At 32.2% G+C, this 27471-nt stretch overlaps 1 protein-coding gene across 10 annotated transcripts in view; it reads left to right on the forward strand.

Moving 5' to 3' along the window:
* ADGRL3 (adhesion G protein-coupled receptor L3) overlaps window positions 1-27471 on the forward strand; it is a 726915-nt gene that overhangs the window by 234910 nt on the left and 464534 nt on the right. The gene's annotated exons all lie outside the window — the stretch shown is intronic.

Genomic DNA, 27471 nt, shown 5'->3' on the forward strand with positions numbered 1-27471 from the left:
TTCAGTTAATTTTTCCATGAAATGTCTTAAGAGACTCATGTTTCATTTTTATTTCCTTATGAATTTGCTTGAAGAATAGAACATAAAATAATAATCACTTCATTTAGAACAGAATCTCCAAAAGTCAATAAAACATTGATCTATGTCAGAATAAATTTTATAGTTGTCTAGGGTGAACTTTATGCTAAAAAGATTAATGCTACATTTCTTTCCAGATAATTTTGTATCTTCTGTTTAATTTTAAGATATACAAACTGACATTGAGATATGTATTTGTATGAAAGCATTTGCATTGATATCAGGGTGATTCTGGTAATAGTGTTAGTAAAGCTTTGCTTTCTTGGCGAGAACACTGTGAGTCAACAAAGCAAAAGAGAAAGAAAAAAGAAAGAAAAGAAAACCTAGCAGGGTCATGTCTGGAGTAGCTAATGGATGCTTTTGGTTTAATGATGTCTGAAATGTATTTTGTAATGCTCCTTAGAATTCAAAGAAACTTTTCCATTACATTAACTGTTTCAATCACCGAGGACACTAAAATTCTCCAGACTGCCAATCACATTTCTTTTTGGCCTTTGCTATGTTTTCATATCCGAATCTCTAAATTAAAAAAAAAAAAAAAAAAAAAATGGCAAATCTCTTATGGGGCTTTATGACTCTTTCTATTTGAGATATTGAGGATCATCGTTATATCTATTTCTTGGGTCCTTTTTCTTTATATCCTTGCTTGTTATGTCTTGTCTTGTTGATAATAGCCATTCTAACAGGTTTAGGTGATATCTCATTGTAGTTCTGATTTGCATTTCCTGGGTGATTATCAAAATTGACCATCTATTTTGTACCTGCTGGCTATCTATGTATCTTCTTTAGGAAAATGTCTATTTAGATCCTCTGCCCATTTTTTAATTGAATTGTTTGTTTTGTTTTGCTTTCAACTTGTATGTGTTCTTTATGTATTTTTATATATTAACCTCATAAGATATATAATTTTCAAATATTTTTCTCTGATTGAATAGGTCGCCTTTTCATTTTGTTGATGATTTCTTTTGCTGTGCAGAAACTTTTTAGTTTGATTTTGTTATTTTTGCCTTTTCTTTTAGTGTCAAATCCAAAAAATCTTTACCAAGTCCTACATAAAGGAGCTTACCACCTATGCTTTCTTCTAGGAGTTTTATGGTTTCAGGTGCTACATTCAAGTCTTTAATTCGATTCAGTTAATTTTTGTATATGGTGTAAGATAGTGGCCCAGTTTCATTCTTTTGCATGTTGCTGTACAGTTTTCCCAGCACAACTTATCGAAGAACCTGTTCTTTTCTCATTGAATATTCTTGGCTCCATCATCATAAATTAATTGACCATATATATGTGGGTTTATTTCTGGGCTCTCAATTCTGGTCCATTTATCTGTCTGTTTTTATTCTTGCACCCTACTGTTTTGATTACTATAGATTTATAATATATTTTGAAATCAGGGCACATAATACCTCCAGCTTTTTTCTTATTTCTCAAGATTGCTTTGGTTATTCATAGTCTTTTGTGATTCCATACAAATCTTAGAATTGTTTCTTCTGGTTCTGAGAAAAATGGCATAAGAATTTTGATAAGGATTGCATCGAGTCTGTAGATTGATTTGGTAGTATAAACATTTTAACAATATTAATCCTTCCAATCCATGAGCATGGATTATCTTTCCATTTATTATCTTTCCATTTTATTTTTTTAATTTATCTTATCAATGTCTTAAATTTTTCAGTACACAGGTCTTTCACCTCCTTGGTTAAATTTATTCCTAGGTATTTTGTACTTACCATTTCATGTAATTGTAAATGACATTATTTTCTTAGTTCCTCTTTCTAATAGTTTGTTATTGGTGTATGAAAATGAAACAATAATAATAAAAAAAAAGGACAATAATCAGAACAACATGATATTGGCAGAAAAGCAGACACACATATCCATGGAATAGAATTGACAACCCAGAAATAAACCCACATATATATGGGCAAATAATTTTTGACAAAGGAGTCAGAAATATACACTGGAGAATAGAAAGCCTATTCAATAAATGGTTCTGGGAAAACTGGAAAACCACATGTAATAGAATGAAACTAGACTATTATTTGTCACTATATACCAAAATTAACTCAAAATAGATCAAAGACCTAAATATAACACCCCAAACAATAAATTATATAGAAGGAAACAGGTACTAAATTCATGGATCTTGGATTTAGAGTGAATTGTATGTATTCGATCTCAAAGGCAAAGGAAGTAAAAGCAAGAATAAATGAATGGGGTATGTCAAACTAAAAAGCTTCTAAATAGCAAAAGAAACCATTGACAAAACAGAGAGGCAACCAACCAAATGGGAGAAGATATTTGCAAACAATCCCTCCTATAAGGGGCTAATATCTAAAATATATAAAGAACTCATACAATTCAACAACAAAAAATCAAACAATTCAATTAAAAACTGTGCAGAAGATATGAACATACAATTCTCCCAAGAAGACATACAAATGGCCAACAGACATATGAAAAGATGCTCAACTTTACTAGCTATTGGGAAAATGCAAGTTAAAAACATAATGAGATACCACCTTATACTTGTTAGAATGGTTATCATCAACAGGACAAGTAATAATAAGTGCGGGAGAGGATGTGGGGAAAAGAAACCCTCATACACTGCTAGTGGGACTGCAAATAGGTACACCACTATGAAAAACTGTATGGAGATTCCTCAAAAAAATTAAAAATAGAATTACCATATGACCCAGTAATCTTTCTTCTGGGTATTTACCCCCCCCAAAATTGAAAACATTTATACATAAAGATAGATGCACCCCAATGTCTATAGCAACTTTATCCACGGAGCCAAGACATGGGAACAACCAGTGTTCTGCTATTTACAACAACGTGGATGGATCTCGAGATTGTCATGTTAAGCGAAATAAGTCAAACAGAAAAAGTTGAGAACTGTATGGTTTCACTTACATGTGGTATATAAAACTGAAAGGAACAAATGAACATGACAAACAACTCATGGACATGCACAATAGTTTAGTGGTTACCAGAGGGAAGGGGGAATGGGGTGTTTGTTAACAGTAAAGAGGGTCAAATACATGGTATCAGAAGGAAATTTAACTTAGGATTGTGAACACACAATGTAATATCCATGCCATATGACTTATTATTGAATTGTACACTTGAAACCTATATGATTTTATTAACCAATGTCACCCCAATAAATTTAATAAAAAAATGCAGCAAATTTCTATTGATTTTGTATCCTGTGTAACTTTGCTGAATTCATTTCTTAGTTTACAGTTTTTTGATAGTCTTTAGGGTTTTTTATGCATGGTATATCATCTGCAAATATTGACAGTTTTACTTCTTTTTTTTTTTTTCATATTATATGCCTTTTTTTTCTTGCCTAATTGCTTTGGCTGGGACTTCTATACTATGTTGAATGTAAGTGGTGAAAGTAGGTATCTTTGTCTTATTCTTTAAGCTTTTCACCCTTGTGTGTGATGTTAGCTGTGGGTTTGTCACATATAGCTTTATTAATATTGGTGCGTGTTCCCTGTATACCTACTCTGTTGAGAGATTTTATCTTCAATATTGAATTTTGTCAAATGCTCTACCTGCATCTATTGAGATGGTCATATGATTTTTATCTTTCATTTTATTAATGTGCTATATCATTGTTGATTGCTTCGTGGTTGTTTAACCATCCTGGCATCCCTGGAATAAACAGTTGATCATGGCATGCGATCTTTTTAATGTATTGTTTAATTTGCTTTGCTAATTTTTTGAGGATTTTTGCATCTATATTCATCAAAAATTTTGCCTGTGAGTTTTCTTTCTTATGGCATCCTTGTCTGCTTTGGTATCAGGGTTATATTGGCCTCATAAAATTAGTTTGGGAGTTCTTCCTTTGATTCTATTTTTTGGAAGAGTTTGACAAGGATCGATACTAATTCTTTGAATGTTTGGTAGAATTTATGACTGGACTTTGTTCGCAGGGAGTTTTTAAATTACTGATTCAATGTCTTTAGTAATGGGTCTATTCAAATTTTCTATTTTTTCACGACACAGTACTGGAAGGTTTTATGTTTTCAGAAATTTATCCATTTTCTCTAGCTTGTTCAATTTATTGGTCTATAATTGTTCTTATTAGTCTCATGATCCTTTGCACTTATTTGGTAGGAGTTTTAATATTTCCTCTTTCATTTCTGGTTTTATTGATTTGAGCTTTCTTTCCCTACCCCCACCCGCCTTGATGCATATAGCTAAAGGTTTTTTAGCAATTTTGTTTACCTTTTCAAAAAACCAACTACTGATTTTGTTGATCTTTTCCATTGTCTTTTTAGTCTCTATTTTATTTACTCTGCAGTGATCCTTATTTTTTCCTTCAATTAACTTTGGGCTTTGTTCTTATTCTAGACCTTCATGTGTATAGAATTATTAATTTTATATCATAGTGAATTATTCTAAAATACATTAACTTATTTGCTGAACAGTTTATAATGGTCAATTTGATATTTTATACATAGTTATAAATTAAAAAATATGCCTAACACACTTCTAATGATATACTGGCTGTGGCAATGAACAGTCATTTATTTCAGACAACTAGAATCTGAAATTGTATAATTGTCAATAATCCAATTAGTGTATTCTAGTCAGCTCAGTAATGGGATTTAATCAACTTAAATAATTTCATTCATTTATTCATTCTAACCAAAATTACCTACTAATTGCAAATTTTTATTTGTACAATGAACATATAAATGAATGCCAAGAAAAGGCCAAGAATCGAAAGAAAGATAGTATGATCCTCTATAAATAGCACGTACTGATTAACAATGAGACCATGTAGGCCTTGGTTTTCTCAGCCTCCTCAGTTTTGATGAGCGAGCTGAAGGAAGATTGGCTTTGGAATTATCCAACTTTAAAAGGCCAACAAGACCCACTATAAATGTACATGTTGTTCATGTGGGCAAAAGTATTACAGATAGGATAAAATAAGACCTATGATGAAAAACCATTAAATAAAATTAATTCATGGACACATTAATGTTAGAAGTGTTTGGGATTTATATATTAAGTAAATTCCATTATCAAGACCATAGGGAAGTTTGAGTAAAGTATGTTTATCTGTGTTTTATTTTAAACCACTTATTAAAATATACATTAAAGCGTATTGCAGAGGAACAAGAAAGAACCCTATTCAAAAGGCCATTATTTTACTTGACTAATTTAAATTATTTATCAAAAATAATTATCTTCCCTTTCACCTAAAATAATTCTCTTCCCTTTATTTTAACATTTTTAGAAAATACAAAGTAAAGGATATAAACCTTGTTTTTAAACTGTCATGCTTCATGCATAGGATTAAAAAATCATTGGTATATTAATACTTCATAAAAACAAGACTGTATTTTCTTCTTGTATGCAATAGTCTCGAGATTTTCAGAGAACACCTAATTTTTTTACACCACTTAAAAATAACCTAATGTCTAAAATGCAGAGAGAATGGACGTGGTTCCATAGTGTAGCCGTTAGCGTGTCTGCTTTACACGCAGAAGGTCCTAGGTTCATGCCCCAGTGGAGCCACAGTCCACGGTCTATGGCCACGCCACCCTGAACAAGCCCGATGTCTGATCTCAGAAGCTAAGCAAGGTCGGGTCTGGTTAGTACTTTGATGTGAGACCACCTAGAAAGACCAGGTGCTGTAGGCATAAATAATAATATGTTTTTTAAAAAATGCAGAGAGAAAATAATCTTTAGGTTGCTTTTAACTGTCTTGTTTAGTAATTGCAGAATTGTTAGAAAAGCAAAGCCAGAAAATGTAGATAAATATTGATTCTAAAACAGGTAAAAGAAAGATTTTTAATTAGCATAATTCACAAAATTGTTTAACTCATAAATTAGCATAAGTACATTTTGCATTGTAGGGAATTATTGACTTTGGCTCTTTCTATACCATCATTATGAAATAGATTATGAGAATATTTAAATAAAATGTTAGTTTAAAAAGATCCAGATAGATATGTATAATAATTTGCTACCTTGGCTGTTTCTGATGGATTTTCCATCACAGTCAGCCTGTGTTTCCTTTATTTATAGGTAGAGCCAAATGTTAGACAATGACACTATATATCTTTTTGTACAATTTGCCAATTTGGGGTACTTTAGAACTTATGTTCTCCTGAATTGTCCTTGTGAATCACCATTCTGCTGAGAAAGGACTGAACAAAGAAATGATTTATATACCGAAACATCAATGTAATTCTTAAACTACATATCTCAAAGGTATTTTTACTGAAGGAAAGAAAAAGGCATTTTGTGGGGATGAACACAATAGTATCTTTTAAATAAATAGAGCCATTAAGCTATTTTAGATTTCTTAATTATTAAGAAAATAAAAATTCATGGAAAACATTTCTTACAGGCATTTATCTTAAATAATAATCTTTGCCAATAATTTTTATGTTGTCTTTTTCAATTTTCCTTATGCATTTCAGTTGCATAATCTCTTTAGAATGGTTCGTGATCTGACCTTAATTCATTTAAATATAACTTGGAGATAACTATATATTTTATTTCCTAAAGGGAAATGAAAAGCAGTCACCTACAGAATATGTGTTGCTCAAATAAGTGAGATAATTTTATTGAATTTTCTGGTTTTTAAGCACTTGATAAAGACTGGATACAGTGCAAAGACCTCTAAATGAGGTATGTATCCTTGTTTTTGTGGGTAGTTCTTCATACCCTTTCACATTTTCAATGAGGCTATTTTTTTTCAAGTATTATATTTCCCATTTACCAAATCTTTCTTTGGTTACCAGTTGTTCTAGTTAAGCCAGTATATTTGATTGGTTTAATTATTTCTCTACCTAAGAAAATGTATTATTTGTGTATATATCTTTAGGAGTCATTCATTGTAACTTTTCAAATGATAAGTTCTTGACATTATTTAATGAGATGCTATTATTTTTACTATTATAAAATATACAAAATATATAGATGGTACACAGAAAAAACAATTGACTAATGATAGCTTTGAATTATGTATTTATAGCTATTCCCTTGTACTAGGTTATTAAAATCATAAAAATTTTGAGTTGCAATATTTATTGGATAAAAATATTAAAGAATTATATAAGAAAAGATTATATACTGTCATATGGTTATACTTACTTTTATATAAAATATATATAATAAATATAAATAAGTTAGTATATTATTAAGTATCATAAGTTCTGTTATAGAATTCTTTAATTATTGGAATCTAAGCAGGAGTTGGCTTATATCTTTCTTCTCTAAATACATCCTTTATTATTCTGTATTTAAATATATTAGTCAAACCTGTTTAGTGATTCATTTTCTACTCAGATACTTTCACTTGGAAATTTTCCCTACTTATCCTCAGACTTCACTGGTGCTTTTTATTTTTTTGTTTTGTTTTGTTTTGTTTTAATGTTGTAGTGATAGGACTAATAGAAAGAAGATCGATGTAACAAAAGAATGGTTTTATTTTGATTTCCTTTTATTCACTGTTTGCCATTTTGTCTATCTATTAAAACCCCAGAAGTCAAGGAGACATTTGTGATGAGAAAATAGGCTTCTTAATCTTGAAAACTAGAATGCCAATAGGTCCATCTCATACTTGTTTTATATTATTATACTTAGAGTAAATTTAAATAATGCATGTAAAGTGAAAGTCAATGTGTTAGCACATATTAAGAACCCCTGAAGAATAGCTGTTAAGATAACTATAATTTCTGCTAAATTATATACATTTTGCTTTAAAGATCAAATTTACTTGAGATTTTATTGTTTTTCTTCTCCATGAAAATATACATTGGGGTCCAAGTAGCAACCTTTAAAGTTAACTTTGTAAAATGACCCAGTTCATAATTTGGTAGCTACCTATAAGTGCTAAAGTATTATATTAATACATTAATATAAAAATGTATTGATACACTTATATTTTTAATTTGTTTCTTGTAGTTATGCTAAGACTTACTATGGTAGTTATTGATTTTAAAGCCATAAATGTGTATTTAAATAAACTCCCAGTCAGGGTTAAGTTACAGCATAAATATTGCATCATATGCTACAACCTTAGAAACTCTCCCTTGGCAGTAATGGCCCCTGACTCCCTTTGGGTATTTTAGGCACCGATACTCCATAATGGGCCATTAAGGAAGATGTTTAATTTGAAACCTATCCAGGTGCACCCTACTGAGATGAGATAATTTCAAAACATGTGTATTTTCTCTCCTGCATGGTTGCTACTGATAACACAAACTACAAGAAATGAAATATAGGAAAGCTATGTTGGAATACTTTGTGAATCACAAAAGACAATACATTTCTTCTATAATTTCAAGAACAAGATAGTTAAAATGTACAGATATCCCCTTTAGAGAAGTTCTAACAGAAATTTTCTAGATCTTGTCTGCTATACATTTTTAAATTTTTCCACTATTGTTTAAAAATCTCTTATTAATACTTGTTTAAACTGCTTTTGAAAATAAAGAGATCTATTGGAATTTTTAAGAAATGTGAATATCCAGGGTTTAAAGTCACATTGTTTATATGAAAGAGATGAATGGGACTGGCCAGTCATGATAATTAAACCACAGTGAAACTCTGATATAGTCATCTAGCTTGTAATGAGATTTAGCATCCAATGCATTCCTCTCAGTTTGGAAAGTCTTCAGAAAATGTGTAAGTATATACAGTATTTTGTTTTTTTTTCTTATCTGCCGGAATGAATTGAAATAGAATGAATTTGACATCACTACTTTAATTCTTGGAGTTTCTGTATTCTAGGTCTTATTTTTTTGAGTTAGTTATTTAGTAATGGTCATTGTTTTCAGAGAAATAATATTAGGAAATGAGATGTTTCTGAGTTCAGTGTAGTAAATCCATAGTGTCGCTTGATACAAATCTGGTCATCTAATTAACATTTAAAGTTTATTGTTCCCAGCTCAGGAAACTTTTTTTCACAATCTCAACTGTAGTGCTATTTGCAATAATAATGATAAATTATAGAATTTTACATAATATGTGATTTTGTTGGTTTTATTTTTTCCGGCTTTATTAAAATATAATAGACAAGTAGTTGCTTGTTTTTATGTTGTACGATTCAGTGAATTTTTTGCAATTATAGTTGGCATACAATAATATACTAGTTTCACGTGTACAGCATAGTGATCAGAAATCCACATAACACACAAAGCGATCACCCCACTAAATCTGTACCCCTCTTCCCCTTTACGAATTTATTACATTGTTAACCACCATCACCATGCTACACTCTATATCTCCATGTCTATTCTGCAACTATCTATTTGTACTGTTTCTTTTTTTGCTGTTCCTCCAATCCCCCTCCCATGTAGTAGCCCTCAAAATATTCTCTGTATCTCTGAGTTTTTTTCCACTTTTGTTGTTGTTATTGTTGATTTTGTTCTTTAGATTACACATGTACGTGAAATCACGTGATATTTGTCTTTATGTGACCCCTTTCATTCAGCGCAATACCCTCTAGGTCCATTAAGGCAATATCTTTTTCCATCCCCTTCCCTTTAGTTTGTGTGTGTCTTTTAATATGAAGTGAGTTTCTTATAGGCAGCATATGTAGGAGTCTTGTTTTCTTTTTCATTCAGGCACTCTGTCTTTTGGTTGGAGCACTTTATTCTTTTCCATTTGAGGTACTTGTTGATAGGAATGTGGTTATTACCATAAGCTATTTCTCTTTTTGATACATGATTTTTCTTCTTAAAGAAGTCCCTCCAATGTTTTCTGTAATACTGGCTTGGTGTTGATAAATTCGCTTCGCTTATTTTTGTCTGAGAAGCTCTTTATCTGTCCTTTGACCCTAAATGATAGCTTTGCTGGATTAAGTATTCTTAGTTGTAGATCCTAGGTTTTCATCGTATCGAATAGTTTGTGCTAAGCCCTTCTGTCCTGCATAGTTTCTTGTGAGAAGTCAGCTGCCAGTCTTATGGACGTGCCCTTATAGGTAACTAACTGTTTTTCTCTTGTTTCTTTTTAGATTCTCTCTTTGTATTTAACCTTTGGCATTTTAATTACGATGTGTCTTGGTGTGGGCCTCTTCGACTTCTGCTTTCTTGGGAATCTCTGAGCTTCCTGGGGTCATATGTCTATTTCCTTCACCAGCTGAGGGAAGTTTTCCATCATTATTTTTTCAAATAGCTCAACATCTTGTTTTCCTTCGGGTACCCCTATGACATGGATATTTTTACCTTTAATAGTGTCCCATAGGCTCTTTAAATTATTATTATAATCTTGATTTCTTTTTTCATGCCATTCTTATATTGTTGAGTGTCCTTGGCCTCTCCATTCTCTATATCTGTCATTTGATCCTCTTCTTTATCCACTCTGTTTACTACATCTAATAAACTCTTCATCTCAGATAATGTGTTCTTTATTTCTGGCTGGTTCCCTTTTATTATTTCCATTTCCATTTTTATGTTTTATCTCTTTGTTAAAGTTCTCACTGAATTCATCTATACTTACCCTAAGTTCATTGAGCATCTTTATAATCAGTGATTTGAACTCTGCATGTTAGATTCTTGACTCCATTATTCCTGGATCTTTGTTCTGTTTTCTCATGTGGTTTCTGCTTCTTTATCTTCCCATTTTGGCTGCCTTTCCATGTCTGTTTCTATATACTAAGCAAAGCTCCTAAGTCTCCTGGTCCTATTAGTGCAGGTTTGTATAGTAGGTGTCCAGTGGTGGAGTCCTGAGAGGGGTTCAGCTGGAGGCCAAGTTTAGCCCTACCCTGTGCCCCTCAGGGGCCACCAGTTAAGATCCTATGCTTATGGTTACCTCAAGAGGCCAAGCCAGAAACCGAGGCCAGCTGCCACCAGTGTGAGTCTTGGAGCTGCTCAGCAAGGATTACCTGACTAGGCAAGGACACACCTAGATGTGGTTTGGGTGGGGCCATGAGTTGGAGGAGGCAAAGTTTCAGGGAGTCCTCTGGGCAGAGAGACCTCTGTTATCCAGTTTGATGAGGTCTAAGCTATGGTGGCACTGAGTCTACGCACTGGGAAGAGGGAGAGAGGGCTCAACAGAGGAATAATGGATACCACGGGCACTTCTGTACAAAGAATGTCTCTCCTCTGCTCTCAATCCAACAACTCAGTGTTTCCCTGTAAGTCTCTGATGTTCCCTGAGCAGCTGATCTGATGCTGATGCTCAGAGCAAGCAGGTCCATCACCGTGAAAGTCCACTCTGAAAGGCCCCTTTAAGAGACCTCTGCAACTGCCATTGCCGTAGCTTCAGTCTGACTCAGCCACTTGGGACTGGGCAGCCTTGTGTCTTCACCCCATCCTACCTTCTACTATTGCAGATTGATTAATTATTTCTCTCTCTAGTTGTAGTGTTCTGTTCTTCTAGATCTCAGGCAACTTTCCTTGCTGTTTGCTCTGTGTTTCTGTCACAGCTTTGATTTGATCACAAGAGGAATAAACAAAGCCTCTATCATCTACACCATTTTTTTTTCCTCCCCTGTTTATGTTGGTTTTAAATCAAACCTTGGAACTTCACTTATAACATAAAGTTACACCAGGTATCATTGTCATGGTTGTCAGTCATGAAGTTTTCAGGTAATTTCAGTTATAAAATTGCCAAAAAGGATAAAAAGGCAGTACTATTCAATTCCAATTATAAAGCCTCTATAGATAATGAAAATTCAACAACTATTAAAAAGGTTTGAAGGTAGCTTGATTAATCGTCAGTTTGATTTTTGAAGTTAAACTAAGAATGATAAAGTCACAAATAATTCTACTTTGAAAATATATTTGCTTTTTCTTAGTATCATGCAAAGTAATTTCAGTTTCTTTTTTGGAAAAATTATTTTAATTACAAAATTAACTAGTAATGCTGATTGGGATTAGATTTTGAAGTCTTTAAAAATCTCACTTGGGAGATTTTTTTCCCTGGTTGTTTTCAACTTTTTATGTAATTTAAAAAGCATTTTCTTGGCTCCTAGCACCTCCAAGATTATCATTCCTGGGTAATTCACCTAAGGAAGTCTGTGGTCTTGCCCCTCACCTAAACAAGCATGAGTAAAATGTGTGATTGGTATCAATTCAGATGCATCAGGAAATATGTGATGCTAGGTAGGAATTATTCAGAAGGGAGGTAATGAAGACTTTCTGTTTATGGCATGATTCTCTCAATGTGAAGTTTGTTTGACTATTTCAGTGTATAGCTGTATCCTAGATCTTCATCTCATTCCATTCAATCGACTAATCATACCTAGCTAAACATTCCTTGTGTTTATGTAAAATGTTGTTCTCATACAGGCTGCTATACCAAAAGTCCCATAGATAGCATCTAATAAACAACAGATATTTAATTTGAAGTAGACACCTATAATATTCTGAATTCTTTTAACTGTAGCTTGCTTGCCTTTACTAATTTCTACTTCTCTTAGAAATAAAGAACTCAGTCCTTGATTATTGTCATAAATGTCATATTGTAAAGTAAATGTTGATTTTTTGAATATCTTTTTAAATAATAGCTATGTGTATTCGACTTATTGCAGTTAATATTTATGATAGAAAATTGAGATTTTTATGTGTTTTTTATTTTTGAAGAGCAAAGTAAAGGACCTATTTTTCAAAGCAGATATATTTAACAAATCGTATACATGGAGAGTATTCAATCGATGTTTTAGTTTTAATTATCTCATTTCAAGCAATTGAATTGTTTCCCAAACTAGTTGCATTATCATAATTATTTATACTTAGCTTAATTTCAGGCTAATAGATTTTATTTCCTATCGAACATATCGATGGCGGCAAACATTATCTTTTTCAAAGCCTATTAGAAATGAACTCCAATCAAATCCTTTGTGGGATCTCCAGGAAGAGGTTAACTCAAGGACACTTCACAAGAAAATGATCCTGTGTAAAACATCAGTCTATTTCATGGTTAAATGATATGCTGTCCTAAAACCAAAAATAGCAATGTTCATTAAATCCAAATTTGTTCCTAAACATTAATAGATACTTATTAGATTATAGCATTATCTGAAAGACAATTAGATGAGATTTTTGCTCTAAAGAATTTTCTTATTAAACGTACCTTCCTAGATTACTTGTTTTTTAATGTAGCATCAAATTATATTTGAACTATAATTTTAAGGAGATATGTGTTTTACTTAAGCAATAAAAATATTCTTTGTTAATGTTTCAACTAATGTTAAAAGATTTAACATTTCATTGCATGAAAAGTGTTATAATGTTTATAATAAAATAACTGAATGAAAATAGGTCTTTGCTCTCACGTTCTGGTGCTCTGGCGCGCTCTCTCCCTCTTTCTCTCTCTCTCTCTTTCTCTTCTCTCTCTCTTTCTCTCTCTCTCTCTCTCTCTCTGGAGAAGTGAGAGACTTGAATGAAAGTTCTAGTGGAAATGTAGTTTTATCCCTATTTCCAATTTGATTTAACTTTCTCCTGTATCTTTTGTACCTGCCCTATTTTTTTCTTCTATTTTCTGTCCTGATTTATTTTTCCTTTCATCCTGACAAAACATATAACTGTGATATTTCTACAGCTTGAAAAATTGTTGTCTTGACTTTCTTCAAATAATCTATATCTTAAATCACAATCTGGACTTGTAGGTGACTGTAAACTCCTACCATACTAACTGGCAAATATTTTTACTGACACTGCTAGCCTAAGGTATTTTTCTTTTCTCTCCATTATCTCTTATATACCACAACCAATTTAATCTTCTAAAAGCATGGTGTTTCTGATGCACCTTCTGATTCTATCCTCTTTTTCATTTAGCCATTTACAAACTCCTATCAAATGTTCTTCTGTCCCACTCACCACCAAATGTAATCTCATTTGCTATTTGTAACCCTAAAGTGGAATATAAAACCCTTCATTAAATGTAAACAAGGATTTTTCTCACTTATTAAATGCTTACTCTTGCCAGGAGTCTTTACAGTTTTTACACACACACACACACACACACACACACTCACGCACTCACACACTCACACACTCTCTCTCTCTCGCTCTTTATTTAAGTCTTGTAACCACTTGGTGGAATAAATATTAATTTCAGATGTGAACAAAGCTGCCTGTGGTCATACAGATCACAGCTTGAAGAGAGAGGACTTAAATGCCTTTTCTCACTTCAAAGTTCATGTCATACCTTCTATTCATGGTATTTCTGATGGCTTTGATGTATACAATGTTTAATACTTAATGACAGGAGCTTAAAATTTTTTTATTCAATTTATAGGGATGACATTGTTTAATCATATGTATATTGTATCCTATGTTCGCCACCCTAGAAGTTTTAAGAATATGTACAAAAATAAATGACTAAGACAAACATGGCCACATCCAGTTCTAGGTCAAGGTAAATACATACTTAGTGCATATAAAAATTTTTCCAGGTTATATTTGACTTGAATATGTTATAAGATATACATCTGTACAGATAAGTAGTCCAATTATAGTCCGTTATTTAGTAATAATGAACTGACAAATTGATAACAAAAACATTATATCTCTAAGTGTTGTAATTCTCTGGAATCAATATTTGATCTCAAATAGCATAATAGCTGCTAAGCAGTGTTATGCAAGTTAGAACCCTGACAAAATATCATAATGTGAAAATGCAAAGGCTGCATTATTTTTGTGTGGTGTCATGTTAGGTACAATCTAAATAGCAGTTTATTAATTTAATGATTCACGTAATACCTCCATTTCAGTTGATACCCCTATTAACTTAGGCTCTTTGTTTCAAACCAAAGATCATTTACACAAATTAAATTTGGAATAAAATGTTCAAGTGTTTAGGAACAATATAGAGGATTATAAAAATTTTTGGCATATACTCCCTATAAATATTTACCTTCAATCTTAAAAGACAGTACTTGTGGTATTTTTATATATTTATATAATTTGTTCCTTTAACTATCACAAAATTATTTAAATATTACAAAATGCAAGGTTTGAAACTAACCAAATTGAATTCAGGTTCCTTTATATAGCCCTCAAAATCCTTCTTATTCTTCTATTCTGCCTCAATGGAACATCTATATCATTTCATACTGCTGCTTACTTACTCAGTAAACCTGACAAACCTATTGAAGTTTTGTGACAGGCTCTGTTTTTACCAGTTTTTCACCTTTCTTTATAACTCTTTTTTTCTTCTTTTTTCTTTTTTTGAAATTTTTAATTTATTATTATTATTATTATTATTATTAGTGACATTGGATAACAAAATCCAGTAAGTTTCAGGTGTATAATTTAACAGTAAGGCATATATGTATATTGCATTGCTTGTTCCCTTCCATAATTAGATTTCTTTCTGTCACCACATATTTGACCCCTTTTACCCCATCTACCTTCCAACTCCCCCCTCCTCCCCCCACCCTCTAGTAACCACTAGTTTATTGTCCATGTCCATGAGTTTCTGTTTGCCCTGTTTATTTTAGGTTTACATTTCACTATAAGTAATATCATGTGGTTTTCAACTTTGTTCATAATAACTCTTAACCCAGAATGTTCCTCCTTCAAATACAGTTTATTGAAATCATACACATTCTTCAAATTCTAGCACAACTGTCATTCTCTTCTTGCAGGTCTTCCAAACTTTGTTATTTTCTCTATTTTTAAAATTCTACTTGTAACTGTATTTGGACTTATATTTTTATTTGTATTTCCTGCATTATCTCTTCTCCTTTTCTTCCTCGTCCTTCTTTAATGCAAGAATTAGCTATAAATATCTCATATACTCTCTAAGAGTAAACCCAGTTTACATTGTTGAATTAAATAATGATCTCTTGGAACACTATACCACAGAAACACATGTGGTTTGATTGAATTCAGTATTTCTTGAAAATGTTAACCAAGATGACTGAGAATTTATCCTCTATGAATCTTCAAAGATATCTGACAGTATTTAAGAAGGTATTCATTACTGTAACTTTCAACTTCTTATTGCTACTAGACTCAATAGTTAAATATTTTTCAATAGTTATTTACTATAATGTACTTTAACTCCATAAATACTGAAAAGAGAGATCCTTGAACCTTATTGAAATAAGAAACTTTAATAAGCTTATTTAAGTAATGAGCTTTGGTTTCAGAGTCAAAATGCTAAGAGAAAGTGTTTAAATTTTTTTTAAATGGTATGATCAATAGTAGGACCCAAACTAATAGTGCTTTCTAATTTCATAGTATACTTAACTGTACTAACATGTAAAATAATTAATACACATAATTACTTTAGCAAACAACAAGAAAACTTTAAAATAAAATTATAGTTTTAGGTTTCAGATATTGTAAGTTATAACCTGTTTAAAACATCTAAACTTCTCTAAAGCTCATTTTGCTTCTAGACAGTGATCATCACACCAAATATTTTGAAATATTATAGAATCATGATAGAAAGAAGTTGTAAGTCATCTAATTTTTCATTTTTTCCTTAGAGTTAATATAACATAACATAATATAACATAGAGCTCCTATTTATACCGGAAGTAGTAGTCTATGTAGAATTGCTTTGGAAAGACAATTAAAGTCTCTTCCTCTACCTCTTCCTCTTTTTTTTCTTTCTTTCTTTTTCTTTTATAAATAGCTATAATTTTCCTATATGGAATATGAGAAAAATAAACATATTAACTGGAAAATTCTTGTCTTATAAGTAGAAATGGGATTATAGGACCGTATGCTAATTATTAAAATAATGTTACATGGCATTTTATACATTTGGCATGTGCAAAATATGTAAAAAAAGTAGGCCTCAAGCAGGATGATATGGAATAAAATTTGTAGTTTGCAGAATTTGTGATGTCAACATTTAATAGTCGGAAAAATCTAACAATATTATAAAGAAGATATAATACCTTATCTAGGTTATTATGCAGGTGAAGGTATAACAATATGTAGTTTACTTTGGAAAAATATTAATGGTAAGTTATCTTACAGAAACATGACTAAGAATAGCTAAAATGAAGATAACAAATCCAAGATGAATGGCTTTCAAATTCTAATATTAGTCTTGAGAGTATAGAAAGGAAGTAAATATAAAATAAAAATAGAAGCTTCAGACATGATTTGAGAAGAAAGATATATAAAAACTTTAACAGGAAAAACAAATTATGACACCAGAGTTTAAAGTGAGAGTTTCCCCAAGGTAAAATCAATGTCTTAAATTTAGAACTATTGTTTCAGCTATAACAAAAAATATCAAATCTTTTTAGAGTATAATAGTGCTAGATCTGAATTAAATTTAGTCTAAATATAATACATAGGGATTTTTATATAGTTTGCGAGGAAGAAAAATTAGTTACATAAAACATCTGTAACATAGCTTTTCATGTTGTGGGTTTTTTTTTAACTTTTAGGGAACTTGACTCAAATAACACAGTTTATTATAATCTAAAATATTAATGATATAAATTAGGACACTTTAATCAACCTTAATTTTTAATTTTGAATATTGTGGAGTAGTGAAGTTAGGTAGTTTTGTTTGAGGACATATAAACTTTAAGTATTTAATCAAGAACTGCACTAGAAATACACTCCCTCTAAGCTTTGCCTAGAGTAACACACAAAACTATTATCATCACCATTGTGGTAATCTTTGATAAAAGATAGAATAATTTTTAAAGCATTGGTGTGTTGATTTATTAATGGAAATTAGCATAAGTAATAAAGTATGTTTATAATATACTTTATGACATAAAGTATATTATAAATAAGACAAACATACTGAAAGTCCTTTTTTATGAAATCTCATATTGTTTTGGTATGCATTGTTTGCCTATAGAATTCTCAAGAATAAGCATATCTAGATACTTGTGTTATTAGTTTCCTAAACATGTAAGTGAGAGTGGTGAGTGGGGCATATAGCCTATCTCTCATTCTGAAGGAATAAAGGAAGCAAAAGAATTTGACAAATGACAGACATTTACTGATAGACATTCACGATCACTTGGCAATCTCTACATAAGACAGTGATTTATGATATCTCTAATCTTAAGGGAAAACAACCTGCAAGGCCAATATTGTTTTTTCTCTTATAGTTGAGGAAACTGAGACAGAGAGGTATGCAAATTTGCCTAGCACCAGAATAGTAGGTTGACATGATTTTAAATCTGTTGCTGATATACACAAAAGAAAATCTGACAGTTTTTTACTTTGTTTTTCTATAACATCTCTCATAACATACCACATTTTGTACAATGCTTGAATTATTGGTGAGCATACTTTTGGCATTCATATTTCACAGCAAGTGTTTTTAAAATGGTGATCACATTGTAGACTTATAGCCATACTCTCCATTTTGTCCTGTAGTGTTAGCACAGAGATTTGTACATAGAGAAGGCTAAATAAATTTTATTGGAGATGGAAATATATTTTCGAATTGACTTGTTAAATGCTTTATCTCTTTAGTAAGTTTTCTTTTTATAAGTAATTATCTTGTCATAACTAAATGAGTTCTTAATGCCTCTTCTTGGTTTTTATTCACTTTGCATTTGAAGAGCTATATTTCAGAAATGAGTTGAGTGAAAATCCCTTTTATATGAAAACTGATTTGGTGAAATTAATGACAACACATAAATTAGAAAATAAATTATTCCAGAATGTGTTCGTTTTTCTTTTAATGTTAGTATTCAAGGAGTAGAAGGTAATCTTTCATTAGGTTATAAGCAATCTTGTCTTTCGATTATCTTTAAAATTTATGTAGTTTAATTATTGGAATTTTATTATATATGCCCCCAAATTAGCCCATTTTTGAGAGGCTGTGGGTGAGAGGTACGCAGTTTGTGGGGCTGGAGTGTGAGAACATGTCACCCTCCTAAAATAATAGCTTCTATTCTAAATTTCTTTCCCCACCTCTATTTATAATAACTATGAAAATAAATTCCTATGCCCAAATCAAATGTAAAATATCTCATTAGAAGTAGCTTTATGCCCTGCTGTGATATCTTAAAATAAACCATTATTATAAATAATAGATATGTAATTTCTTATCCTTTCTATAAGGTAACTTTCTCCCATTGCTTCATGAATGTGAAAATATATATCTTATGAAACAAACTATTCTGGTTTTCACTAAAGCCACACTTCACAATAGCAATACTTATATTTCACTCTGGAAATAATTTCCCCTGAACTTTCAAAGGGTACAATGCTATAATTAGGCTGTTTACTTTTCAAACATTTTTTTTTCTTTCTTTTCGTCCTTTCACTCCTACCTATACTGTTCCAGGTTCTCCATTTTTTATAATCAAATGACATATTTAAGAAAGGCCTACCTCTTTCATGGAAATTTGCTCCATTTTACCCTTCTTTTGTACAATTAGAACTCTTAATTCCATTTCTTGTTTATTTCTCCTATATAGAGAGAAAAGAGCACTGATGTTCGAATCAGACATTTGGTTTGAAATTCTTGCTGTGTAACATGTCAGATTTTCCTCCTCTGTAAACATAAGACAATATTATCTGCTCTATAGATGTGTATGGCGAATTAATTCAGAAAATTGTGTAAAATCTAGAACATTGCTTGGCATATGATAGGTACTAAAGAAATTTTAATTCTTCTTTATCTGTAACTTCATTTTCTGTGTTGTGTTTTTTTCACTATACCATGTGAGTTGTGAGTAAAATTGTTTTACTTCATTTACATTTTCAATAATATTGACTATGGTAGATATTTAGTATAAGTTTTTGAAATAATGAATAAATAATTTACCTAGATGGCTAGTCACAATTTTTCCAGTGGCTAAATAGTTCTCTATATGTTTACCTTATATATATTTATATGTATTTGTGTGTATGTGTGTCTATATGTGTATACACAATTACTGATGCCAATTTTTGACACATGTACTCAATGGTCATAGAGGACGAAGGAAAGAGACAAATTGAATGTCGAGGGTGGGTGGGTATTGTTTACTTGTTTATCTATCAATCAATTTAAGTATCCTTCTTTAAGTATTCATTAATTGTTATGTGCATGTTCAATAATGTAAATTTATTTCAAAATTTAATTTTGAAAAGCATTATACACTCGCGACAAGAATGATTTCTAATTTTTTTAGGTAAGTCAGAATGTGAAGGAAAACATGAAATAAATTGCTGCACATGATTCCTTTCCATATTTTATTTTTTTTGCATGATAAAGCATTTTTTAATGGTGAAAACTTAATGGGTCATTAATGTTTCTGGAAGTTAACTTTTAATGGACAAACTGGGGTTTTCAGGTGGAATGATCCAATTTATTTTCTCATAGGACTAGTTCCTATAGCCACAGTACCAGATCTAGTTGTTTATTTATTTATTTTTTCCATTTTTTAGAAGTTTATCAAAGTAACATTGGTTAATACAATTAAATAATTTTCAGGTGTACATTATAATTTGACATCCATATATTCTATTGTGTGATTACCATTCAGAGTCTAGTTTCCTTCAGCTACCATATACTTGATCCTCTTTATCCACTTCACCCTCCTCCAACCTCCTTATATTTGACCTCCTTTACCCTGTCTACCTCTTTTCTCCTCCTCCATCCCCTACCCTCTGGTAATCACTAGTCCATTGTCCATGTCCCTGAGTCTCTGTTTGTCCTGTTTATTTGTTGCTTTTAGGATTATATCCAACATATAAGTGATATCATGTGATTTTCAACTTTTTATTCTGGCTTGTTTTGCTTAGCATGATTATCTCAAGGTCCATCCATATTGTTACAAATGGCATCATTTCATCTCTTCTTATGGCTGAGTAATATTCCATTGTATATATATACCACTGCTTCTTTAGTCAATCATCTATCGTAGGACACTTCAGTTGCTTCCATGTCCTGGCCACTGTGAATGATGCTGCTTTGAACATCAATGTGCAAATATCTTTTTGAATATGGATTCTCAAGTCTTTGGGGTAAATACCCAGTAGAGGGATTGCTGGATCATATGGTAGATCAATTCTTAGTTTTGTGAGGAACCTCCATACTGTTTTCCATAGTGGCCGTATGAATTTGCAGTCCTATCTGCAGTGTATGAGGGTTCCATTTTCTCTGCATCCTCTCCAACATTTGTTATTACTTGTTCTGTTGATTATACCTAGTCTAACAGGTGTGAGATGGTATCTCATTGTGGTTTTGATTTGCATTTTCCTAATAGTTAGTGATGTTGAGCATCTTTTCATATATTTGAAGGCCATTTGTATGTCCTCTAGGGAGAAGTATCTGTTCAGGTCCTTTGCCCATTTTTTTGATTGGATCATTTGTTTTTTTCTTGTTATTGAGTCGTATGAGTATTTTGAATATTTTGGATATTAGGCCCTTATCGGAGGCATTGCTTGCAAATATATTTTCCCATTGAGATGATTGTCTTTACCTTGGTGATGATTTCTTTTGCTGAGCAGAAGCTTTTTAGTTTGACGTGGGTCCCATTCATTCATTTTTGTTTTTACTTCCCTTGTCTTTGAGTTCAAATTCATAAACTTCTCTTTAAGTCCAAGGTTCTTGAGTTTAGTTCCTATGTTTTCTTCTATGTATTTTATTGTTTCAGGTCTTATATTCATGTTCTTAATCCATTTTGAGTTAATTTTGGTGTGTGGTGATAGACAACAGTCTAGTTTCATTCTTTTGCAGGTAGCCTTCCAATTTTCCCAGCAACATTTATTGAAGCAACTTTCCTTTCTCCACGGTAGGTTTTTGGCTTTTTGTCAAAAATTATTTGTCCATATAAATATGCAATTACTTCTGGACTCTCAAATCTGTTCCACTGGTCCATATGTCTGTTTTTCTGCCAATGCCATGCTATTTTGATTACTGTCACTTTGTAGTATAATTTGAAGTTGGGAAGAGTGATGCCTCCAGCCTTGTAATTTTTTTCAGGATGGCTTTGGCATTTCGGGGTCTTTTGTGCTTCTATACAAATCTAACGATTTTTTGTTCTATTTCTTTAAAAAATACTGACGAGATTTTGATGGGGATTGCATTAATTCTGTATAATGCTTTAGGTAATATGGTCATTTTAACTATGTTGATTCTTCCAATCCAAGAACATGGAATATCTTTCCATTTCTTTGTATCTTCTTTGATTTCTTTTAATAGAGTCTTGTAGTTTTCATTATATAGGTCCTTCACATGTTTCGTTAAATTTATTCCTAGGTATTTTATTCTTTTTGTTGCAATTGCAAAAGGAATTATTTTTTCCACTTCTTTTTCTGACACTTCATTATTAGAGTATAGGAATGCTATGGATTTTTGCACATTGATTTTGTATCCAGAGACTTTACTGTATTTGCTTATTGTTTCTAGTAGCGTTCCTATGGAATCTTTAGGGTTTTCTATATAGAGAATCATGCCATCCACAAATAGTGGCAGTTTGATTTCTTTGTTTCCTATTTGAATGTCTTTTATATCTTTCTCTTCACTGATTTCACTTGCTATGATGTCCAATGTTATATTGAATAACAGTGGCAATAGTGGACAGCCTTGCCTTGTTCCTGATCTTAATGTTTTTAATTTTTTACCATTACGTATAATGTTGGCTGAGGCTTTGTCATATATGCCCTTTATTATATTAAGGAATGTTCCTTTTATACCAATTTTGTTAAGTGTTTTGATCATAAATGGATGCTGTATCTTGTCGAAGGCTTTTCCTGCATCTATTGATATGATCATATGATTCTTATTTTTTAATGTGTTTATGTGGTATATCATATTAATCGATTTGCATATGTTGAAACATCTATGTGCCCCTGGGATGAAGCCCACTTGATCATGGTGTATAATCTTTTTAATATGTTGCTATGTTCTGTTTGCTATTGTTTAAAAATTTTGCATCTGTGTTCATGAGAGATATTAGTCTGTAGTTTTCTTTTTTGCGTGTTATCTTTACCAGATTTGGGTATCAGAGTAATATTGGTCTCATAAAATGAGTTGAGAAGTATTGTCTCCTCTTCGATTTTTTGGAAAAGTATGAGGAGAATAGGTATTAAATCTTCTTTGAATGTTTGGTAGAATTCACTGGCGAAGCTATCTGGTCCTGGACTTTGACTTTTTGGTAGGTTTTTGATCATAGTTTCAATTTCCTAACTGCTGATTTTTCTATTTAGATTTTTCAGATCTTCTTGATTCATTCTAGGAAGGTTGTATTTTTCTAAATACTGGTCCATTTCTTCTAGGTTATTAAATTTGTTATTATATACCTTTTCATAGTAATCTTGTATAATCTTTTGTATTTCTGTGATGTCAATCATAATTTCCCCTCTTTCATCCTGGATTTTGTTTATTTGTGTCCTTTCTCTTTTTTTTTTTGTGAGTCTAGCCAAGGGTTTGTCAATTTTATTAAACTTATTAAAGAACCAGCTTCTCGTTGTATTTATTTTTTCTATTTTTTTTTTTCAATTTCATTTATTTCTGCTCTAATTTTGACGATATCTTTTCTTTTGCGACTTTAGGCCTCATTTGTTCTTCCTTTTCTCGTTTTCTAAGATGAAGCATTAGGTTGTTTATTTGGGCTCATTCTTGTTTTTAGAGATAGGCCTTTAATGATATGAACTTCCCTCTTATAACTCCCTTTGCCGTGTCCTACAAGTTTTGATATGTTGTGCTATCATTATTATTTGTTTCTATGTATCTCTTGATCTCTCTTTTTATTTCTACCCTGACCCAGTTATTCTTCAGTAGCATGTTGTTTAATCTCCATGTATTTGTGGTTCTTCCTGATTTCTTTTTTTTTGCAGTTGATCTCTAGTTTCAAAGGATTGTGATCAGAGAATATGGTTGGTATGATTTCAACCCTCTTATATTTGTTGAGGCTATCTCTGTGTCCCAGTATGTTGTTGATTCTTGAGAATGTTCCATGTGCACTAGAGAAGAATGTATAAGGAGTTGTTTTGGGATGAAAGGCTCTGTATATGTCAATTATGTGCAGTTGGTCTAATGTGTCATTAAGGATGTTATTTCCTTATTGATTTTCTGTTTGGATGATTTGTTTATATGTGACAGTGGGGTATTTAGGTCCCCTACTATGATAGTGTTTTGTTCTGTTTTTCCCTTTAGTTCTGTTAGTAATTGCTTTACATATTTTGGGGCTCCTTGATTGGGAGCATAAATATTAATAAGTGATATGTCTTCTTGGTGCATGATTCCCTTTATCATTATGAAGTGTCCCTTCATATCTTTCTTTACCTTTTTGATTTCGAAGTCTATTTCGTCCTATATTAGTACTGCTACTCCTGCTTTTCACTGAGTGCCATTTGCTTAAAATATCATTTCTATCCTTTTACTTTGAATTTTTATTTGTCTTTGGAGCTGAGATGTGTCTCCTGAAGGCAGCATATGGTTTGGTTTGGTTTTTTGATCCATTCTGCAACGCTGTGCCTTTTTATCAGTGAATTCAGTCCATTTATATTTAAGGTGATTATTGAAATATGAGATCTTCTTATAGCCATTTTACCTTTTGCTTTGTGGTAGCTTGGTGTTTCCATTGCTTCCTTGTCCTCGTGTTTCCATTTTCTTTATTTTGGTTGGCTTTTGTGGGTTTTGCCTCTAGTTCTTCTTGTTTTATGTTATATACTTCAGTTCTGAATCTTTGGCTTGTGGTTACCATTACAAATATGAAAAGGATAGTTATATATATACAGTCGTCCATTTTCTTTTGTGTGTGCCTTATCTTCTTTCCCCTCTGTGAATCTGGATCTTTGAATCCTCCCCTTTTCAGTCATTGTTATCTCAATTTGTCCCTATGTATGCTGAATGTTCATTACTATCTTGCTATAGCAATTCTCTTATTATTTAAGCTTATAATGCCCTGTTTTTAGTAAGGGTACACTTCTTTGCTTCTATTTGCCTAGTAACTTTACTCTTAATTATGTATTTTTTTATTTTGTTACTTTGTTTTAGATGAGATGACACCTTTCAGTATTTCCTGTAGCACAGACCTCACAGTGGAGAATTCCCTCAATTTTTGTATGTCTGGAAAGACCTCAATTTCTCCTTCATATCTTAAGTAGAGCTTAGCTGGATACATTATTCTAAGCTGATAGTTCCTGTCACTTAATAGTTTAAATAAATATTTGATTCCATTCCTTTCTGGCTTGTAAGGTTTGCACTGAGAAGTCCAATGATAATCTAATGGGTTTTCCTTTATTTGTTGCCTTCTTCTTTTCCCTGGCTGCCCTGAGAATTGTGTCTTTTTCGTTGATTTTTGATAACTTTAATACAATGTGTTTTGGTGAAGGCCTTTTTGCATTGAGATAACTGAGTGTTCTGTTGACTTCTTGATTTCCAAGCTCCAGCTCTTTCATTAGATTTGGGACATTTTTGTCCACTATTTGTCTGAAAATGCTTTCTAGTCACTGATGCTTTTCCTCGCCTTCGGTAATGCCCATTAATCTTATGTTCCCTCTCCTGATAATATTAGCTAGTTCTTGTATTTCTCTTTCATTATTTTTTATTCTTTGGTTTCTCTCTTCTTCCTTCTGATTTATTTCTAGATTCCTGTCTTCGCTATCACTGATCCTTTCCTTTATTTGGTCGACTCTGTTTCCCAAGCTTGTTATTTCATTTTTCAACTCTTGCAGTGTGTTCTATTTGGTTCATTTCGAGGTTTCAGTCTCCTTGCTTTGCTCATCTAGTTATTTTTTTCAATTCCTGAAATTGTTCATTTGAGTTGTTTTGGATCTCATTGAGTTTTTTCAGTAGTACCATCCTGAATTCTCTGTCATTTAAGTCACATATTTCTATATCTGTAAGTTTATTTTCTGGAGATTTTTCTCTTTCTTTCTGAGATACCTTGTCACCTTGGTTGTTCATGGTGTTTAATGGACTATTTCTGTGCCTAGGTATTAATGGAAGTGTATGCTGTTGTTTTTCCAGGAAAAATTATTATATAAAGGTATCTCTTTAGCCTGCTGCAAGGAAGACTGTTTTCTTTTGGTTTCCAGTAGATGGCATCTAAGCCTCTTGAATCACTGCTTTACATAAAGCCTATATGTCTTTTTTATTTTCTTGTAGATATTTAATCACACTTGCTACTCTCAGTTTCATTCCCTCTCAGTGTTAGCAACAGTTTCGGTAGCATTTGCTCAGATTTCCCTGAGGCTCCCAGTGTTCGGTCTTGGAGAATTTGGGGGGAGGGACCATTTGGATTAGGGGTTGGGGGCTGTGGCTCAGCCTAGGCCTTGCAACCAGGTCCTGTGAAAATCAACTGTTGTTTCTCTGCTGTCCCGTCACTGTTCTTTACTTTCTGCTCTGCTGCCTGAGCCCTGCTGCCAGCTGCTAGAAGTTTGGGCACTTCCAGGCAGGCTGATCAGAGAAGTCACTGCACCTTTTCCCCTCCCCTTCCTCCTAAAGGGAGCTCCAGCAGCTACAAGAGGCAGCTTCTTTATTTCTCCCTGTCTACCACCCGTCATCTGGGGTTCTCACCTGTGGTTGCTCTTATGTGCAGATCCCAAGCTCAGACATTCTGGTGTGCAGTTTGGGTGTTTTCTTGTTGAGTTTTAGATGTTCTGCTTATTGTTGGTTCAGGGGGAGCGATCTCAGGACATCTCTTGCTCCGCCATGTTTCCTCACAAATTCCCCTTTCTACATTGTGTTATCTCAACCACAGTTACTTTCTTTTCAATGCTTTCTCTATTTTAAGAGTAAAATATTATAAGATTATGTATTATTATTTTCACTTTTTATGTCCGAGATTAAAAATAACATTTTTATATATGTTATATCCAAATTTAGTGGTCTTGGAGCCCATCTACACAGTAGTGACTCTGCAAATATTTTTTTAAATTATCAAATGATCTTCCTTTTTGCACATTTATGTTAAAAGGGTAAAATTGAGAATTAAATGTATAATAATTGTGAAGACATATAGCTCATCACATGCTAGACACTATTCTGGGCAATACAGATTTTATATGTTCTATATAACTCTAAATTACAATTTTTAGCTCATTTAATATGGATTATATGGATTAAGTAGTATCACTCCCCCCCTCCATTAACAGATAGGAAACTGAGGCACTGAAAGCATAAATGACGAAGTAACAGTACTAGTAGAGTTAATAATTGAGATTGGGTGGTCTTGCTCCAGAATACATGTTGTTAATTACAGTGCTATAAATAAGAATGCCAGAAATTAACATCAATCTGTAATTTTTTTCTATAATCAAGGCAAATACTTCAGAAATATTTTGGAATTTATTTTGGCAGAATGAAGCTTATTAAAATAATCTTTAGTAAACTATCTTTATTTTGAAAGTCTCTTTCCAGAAAAAATTAAATTTATACTCAAAATATGAAATGACTTTAAATATATATCAATCACCAGAATAGAAAGGAGAGAATGAGAGTGTGTGTGTGTGTATGTGTGTGTGTGTGTGTGTGTGTGAGTGTGAGAGAGAGAGATAGAGAAGAGTGATCCGAATTGTACTTGATTGATCA

This window comes from Pteropus medius, unplaced genomic scaffold (genome assembly GCF_902729225.1).
Source record: "Pteropus medius unplaced genomic scaffold, Ma_sr-lr_union100, whole genome shotgun sequence".
NCBI classification, from domain to species: Eukaryota; Metazoa; Chordata; class Mammalia; order Chiroptera; family Pteropodidae; genus Pteropus; species Pteropus medius.